Here is a 6,694-nt window from a genome sequence, read left to right on the forward strand (position 1 = left end):
AATTAGAGCCATGTGTCCCTGTCGGCTCCTCAGTGATTTGGAAGGACACTGTTCCTCACCATTCTCTGTATAGTTCTTCACATACAAGTATCAGCACATGCTGATTAAATCAAAATAAAGAAAAGCGATCTGTTAACTTTTCCTCGTTGGGCCAATTCATGAACTCTGTGTGTTCTTCTCATTTCAGTTGCTTACCTCTTAGTTTAGAGAAGAAACGTCATCCACATCAGCAATAAGCCAACAAAGGACTCTTCTTCTGACATGTACAACTTACTAAAAGCAGTGTTCCTAGCTTCAAAGTCCAGCGGAGTCCTCAGTGTCCATCACCAAAGTCATGACAAAGATCTGAAATCTACCATTATCCCTCTAGGAAAGCCAAGGTACTTCAGATCCTGAAGGGACACCACTCTTTTAGCTTTTGGGAAGACAGCTGTAACACAAAGCACTAAATCAACATAAGGATCAAGGTTATACCTTGTTCTTTCTACCAACCCATCGCTGCCATACGTGATCCTAAGACAACGTTCCTTCAAGACCATTTCTCCAATAGCTTTTTCCTGCTCAAGAACTTCCACTGAAACTCATTAGCAATTCTACAACCTAGCCAGCAGTTTTCTATCCTCATGAACCACTTATCCTTCCTTTCCTTCCCTCCTCCTCATCACACACGTGACTCCCTGAAACAGCCAGTTCGGACTTATCTTCTCTACCACCTGTCTTGTCTCATGCTATTCTCTGGAACGTTTTCCCCTTCTTCTCAAATGCACACATGCTCTCTTCAAGACTCGAGCCATGTCCTACCTTCCCAAGTCTGCATTCATTTTCATACCTAAATGCTCACTCGTTTCCTCCCATCTTCATTTTGGAATGCTGTTTGCAGTGTAAGCCAACTGGTTTTGAATGAAGACAAAAAAGATGATCCAATGAATCCATTTAACATTAATTTTTGCAGAAGACATGAGGTTTACACCTTGGTTTTCTTGTTTTCTTTTCCTTTTGCCTACAGATGTCCAACTCTTCCAAAACCATGTAGAAAACAACAGTTGCACTCCTGGGCATTTACACTAAAAAAATGAAAACAGAGATTCACGCAAAAGCTGTACATGAGTGTTCAGAGCAGCTTTATTTATAATAGTCAAAAACTAGAAACAACCCACATGCCCTTCAATGGGTGAATGGTTCAATAAAATGTGGTAGAGCCATACAAAGGACAAGCATAACACAGTGATCTAAACCAGGAAATAGACACGGATAAAGCATTAGTCATTCAACTACTTAGTAGAATTTCAGTTTGGACTGAAATTCCCTAGATGTGTGTAGAGTTCTATGATGTTTTCTCATGCATGAAAATCCTTGTAACCATGAAAAGAATCAGGACACAGAACTGTTCTATTACCCCAGAGAAATTCCCTCAGGCAACCCCTTTAGAGCCACACCCCCTCCACCCCGAGTTGTGACCGTGGGAAAATGGATCTCTTCTCAATTTCTATAATGTTGCCATTTTGAGAATGCTGTGTACATCGAATCAATCACACAGCCTTTGCAGATTGGCTTTTTTCACTCAGTACAATGCCTTAAGCTCCATCCAAATCATTGCCTATGTCAACAGTTTGTTCCTTTTTCTTATGACATTTTATAACTAGATATAATCTGTACGTTGATAGCTCTGTGGCCACATTACATAGTACACTGCCAGGAGAAGTCAAAAAAAGCAACACTGCCTGTTGAAACCGTAAAAGTTTCTGTTTCTGGGTCTCCCAGACGTAGCCTATGAAGACTAAAGGTTTAAGGGCACTTTCTAACACTTGGTATTGTGAAATGTGCTCACAACACATTCATATACAGAATCACCCAACGGTGGCAATTGTTCAGCTGTTCCTTGAGAAACAGCAATTAACCAGAAACAAAGCTGTAGTGACCTTAGCTACAAGACTTCTAACTTTATGACTTCGTGGAAAATTTCAGATACAGTTCACAGTTAGATAGAGAATGGAGTCTCTTTTGGTTCTGAAACAAGGAGCTAGGTCCGGAGCAGAATATCTGCCCTACAAGCCAACAGCAGCTAGACAGACAGTTTGCAAAGAGAAAATGACATAAATGCATAGGAAAGTATGAGAAAGCCCCCAAAAGTGTGGGATGGTGCTGCCCTGGATCCTAATGACTTTCCAGTTGTCATTTAGCTCCTTGCAGGACCAACTATCTTGTTCCAGATACTGAGCTCCATAAGACAAATGTGTCTTTCCGACAAAGTCTGCTATTTGCTTAAAAAGTATACAACAGAACATTCTGAAGTCTCAAACTAAGAACCTTGTCATTTAATTATATGATTTCACCTAGTACATCCTCCCACTTTATGTATATGGCTTTTTTGATAAACATTTTCCTGTGTGTACATGTTTAATATTCACCCTAAATATCTACCAGCACGAACAATGTCTAACTTAATTTTCAGACCCTGCCGTACTCGTTCCCATGCTATGGGCCAGGGAGCCAGGGAAGGACAGGAGTTCTGGCAAAGAATCATCAAAGCCCACGTACCTACATGAAGACAAAATCAAGAATATGATTCACAATAGATGTTTCCAAGATGACAAAGATGCTGTGGCTAAGAATATTCTTAACAAATTTACTGAAGAAGATTAATGAAAAGTAGAATAGTTTCCTGTCGTTAGTATTTATTGAATATTAAACATCTAATTCCTATTGGGGGAAAGCACACACCTCCTACCTCTCTAGGCTCTCTAGAGAGCTTTTCTTTTTCAAAGGGTTGTCCTTATGTCATCCAGAACAACAACAGTAAGGAGAACGTGCTTGAGTTGGAGTGCAAAGATTTAACTCAACGTTGGGAGAGATGGAGCAGGAATCACTGGAAAAGTGCCTAAAATGAGGGCAAAACAGCAACCTTCAAATGTCAGGTCCTTAACTATCATTCAGGAGCCAAGGGGAAACAATCCAAGGGCATGGCCCTTTTTGCATCCTTATAATGGCAAGTGGGAACATCCTGCCAGGAACTGTGGTCAAAAGGGCCAGAGACATCCTAGGGCACAAACACATCATGTTACACCACCTAGCCACATGCTTTGCCAGGATTCTATCAGCTTTCTAATTAATCTTGCATCCTTACCAAAAATTCCATATTGTCTTCAAACATGCCCTACACATTTATTGACCTCTTGTGTGCTGGATGCTAGATAACTGCAGTCAAAAAGAATGATGTCTATTAGTTTAAAACCATGACAACTTGCTTCCAAAAATCACTACAGTAGCAAGAACAGACTCTGCTCCCAGCACAGTCCCCGACATTGAGCAGGCCCCCGACATCTGGGGCACAAATCAGACCACTTCTGCTCACGCGGAATAATAACCTCACCCGGCATGTCTGAAACCTACTCTCCAGACCTATACAGGTACCAACCCATTCTCAAAACCCATCAACACCAATGTCATGAGAGCCTCCTCCACACACACAGAGGCAGCATTTATTCTTGTTAGGTTTGCTGCCTCAGGTATCGAGACAGAAGCGCCGGCACTTTGGCAGGAATCCAGGACTCATTCTTCATTCTACAGAAGGTCCACTTAAAAGCTTTGCTTCATTTCCAGGAAGCTTTATTTTTCAAGTCAAAATTCTATTCAAAGTACATTATACTTTATTAAAGACGACTTTAAGGAAAAATATATAGTTGTCAACATAAAAATCTTATTTTTTCTTTTTCAGATATCGGGGACATTCATATAATAATAATAATTGTAATTATTTCACAGTAGTTCTCAAACACAAAAAAAGCTGCCCTATTTAAGAATTTAATTTTAGGGACTCCCAACATTTTGAAAGCATTACTGTGACTTTTAAAATACACACTGCATCTTGCTAGACAACTTAGCACAAGCTTTCTGTATGATCATCTCCTGGGCACTTTCTCACTTGCTATCTGCTAGGTTCTACGCTTGACACATCCCTGCATCATCTCATTGGTTTAACAACTTTTGCAGCACTGAACACAACAGGAGGTCGTTACACTATAAAAATTCGTGTAGATTATTAATATAGATATTAGCGCTAAAATGACAGCAACGCTTAACACAGTTTACTGTTATTGAGGTTGTGTTGCTGTGTTAACTCAGAATCTGAGCAGCACTGTCCCAAGGCACAGAGAACACCATCTGTGGCCCGTTCAGCAGAGAAAGCCATTAAGCGACCTTCTCTTCTACAGGGAGCAGATGAACATCACCTTATCTACTCAGAAGTTTAATGCCAATCACTACACGCCAGTTGGGACAGCATAAACAGGCGCAGAACAAAATGATTCTATGAAACACTCTTGCTTCCCTCTGAAATTGCTTTACGATTGTAGATCAAATTCTTCCCCAAAGAATCCTGCTCTGCATGTCATAAAAAGTAAGGTGCCTATGTCCTGCTTTGAACTCTTAAAAATACATACTGTCCTGCATTTTCTTTGATGCTTGCAAATTTAAGACTCAACAGACAGGCAATCCCAGTAAGAAAGGGAAGAAGAACAAGAACTCAGGAGGCTTTTCCACAGTCCCCAAACCCAGTGCATTCCCACAGCAAACCGGTAGGTCCATGTTGTTCCAGGAAAGGGAGATGGGGAGAGACAGGAGGTGTCCACACCAGGCGAGACAAAACCAGGTGAGTCCAGAGGAGGCAGGTAGAGAACCAGGCAGACTCCCAGGAGCCAAGGATGGCCTCCCCCCTCCCTCCGGACCAGGACGAGGCCTGCTGTCCCTCCCCCTCCCTCCGGTTGTCCCTCTCCCGCATCCCTAAGAGCGGGGAATGGAGACACACGCGGTGTGCACAGCAGGCAGCCTCTCTGAGCCTGAGACAGCTGCCTGGACTGTCTTCCATCGCTGGGGAGCGGGGACGGAGGGGACGGAGGGACCGAGGAGCCCTGTGCAGCCCGCGAGCCCCGCGCCCAGGCCCTCGAGGACAGAGCCCAGCAGGCCTCAGCGGACACGGCGGGCCAGGGCCGCGCCGCCGCCCGGAAGGCTGTCCGGGACCCGTGCCCGGGCTCAGGGAGCGTCTCCCCTCGGAGCGGCCCTCCCGCCCCGCTGCGGCCCTGCCCGCCGTCCTCCGAGGGCCTCCTCGTCTCCGCGGAGCCCCATCAAAGCGCTCCCGCCCGGGCTCCCGGCGGAAGCGACGCCCGGACGCCGGGGCCTCGCGGGCCATGGAGGCACAAACCGCCCTCCGCCGGCGGAGCGCCCGACGCGGCGCGCGTTGGACCGGCCGCCCCCGCCCAGGAGGGACGAGGCCTGGACGGGACAGCCCCGCGCGCACTGGGCTCAGGGGGACCGCTTTGGAGGGGATGGCCGCGCCCTCTCTACCGCTTGCCTCAGGCGCATCGCTGTGCAACAGGCAGGAATTTCCCGCCACATTCGCCTACTCCAAGCTGAGGCGGCATTGTCCCGCCTGACCCGGAAGTCTGCGGCCTCCCCATTGGCTCAGGAAGAGCAGGAGTTGGGGGGCAAGCGGGTGGGCGAGTGAGTGAGGAGGCGGAGCCAGGGGAGGGCGGGGCGAGCTGGAGGGGAGGCGCGAGTGGAAGGGTGGGGCGAGTGGGGAGGCTGGCGAGAGGGGAGGCGTTGGCAGCAGAGAGTTGGGGCGCCAGAGGAGCTGGGGCAGCCACGTGCCACTGCACTGCACGTGGGCAGGCAGGGCGAGCTGGGAGGCGTGGCAAACGGGATCAACCAGCAGGAGGTGGAGACTGTACTGGTCAACTGCCAGCCAAGGAAAATCAGGAGCCATGCTCCTCCCACCCGCTGCCTGATGGGAAATGGAGTCTCTTTACATGAAAAGTAAGAGGCCAGTCTCCCTGCCTCCTGCCCTTTGGGAAACGTAGTCCACAGCCTCTAAGTCCTACCTTCTGATCTGATGCTTCAGGTCTCAGTGCCGTAAAAGCCAAAGAAACATGGTGAAATTCACATTGAGGTTGAATGTTACTCCACAAAATTGAGTTTCAGCACCAAAGGTAACATTAATATTTTCTTCTTCATATTTTTTTTTGAGGAAGATTAGCCCTGAGCTAACCTCTGCCACCAAACTTCCTCTTTTTGCTGAGGAAGAGTGGCCCTGAGCTAACATCTGTGCCCAACTTCCTCTACTTTATGTGTGGGACGCCTGCCACAGAATGGCTTGACAAGCAGTGCGTAGGTCTGCACCCGGGATTGAAACTGGCAAACCCTGGACAGCAGAAGCAGAACATGTGAGCTTCACTGCCAGCCCCACTGGGCTGGCCCCAATATTTTTTGTATTATTCCTACAGAAACCAAAAAACTCTTGTTTGGGGAGGTTTTCCAGGTTTTGCTTGTAAATCAAGATGAGGCAGTAGGGATCTCATCAAGATGGCAGCATAGGCAGACTCTGAACTCACCTCCTCCCACAAACAGAACCGGGTTACAACTGTTCTTGGAAAAATTACCCTGGAGAGAAAACTGGAAACTGGATGAAAAGAACCCCCACAATAAGGGACAGTCCTGACTGAGGCGGAAGAGGCAGAAATTCCTTCTGGAGAGAAAAAGCCACCTTCACAAACCACAGACCTTCACAGCCAGTAGGGCAGGAGCCACCCTAAGGTACACAGCCCTCCCTGGAGAAGTGGGGACCTGAGCAGAGGCCTGTTACTGCCATAAGCATGCTTCAGACTCAGCACAACTGAGATGAGTGCCCTACTATTTGGCTCGG

The sequence above is a fragment of the Equus caballus genome, chromosome 3 (genome assembly GCF_041296265.1).
Source record: "Equus caballus isolate H_3958 breed thoroughbred chromosome 3, TB-T2T, whole genome shotgun sequence".
NCBI lineage: Eukaryota > Metazoa > Chordata > Mammalia > Perissodactyla > Equidae > Equus > Equus caballus.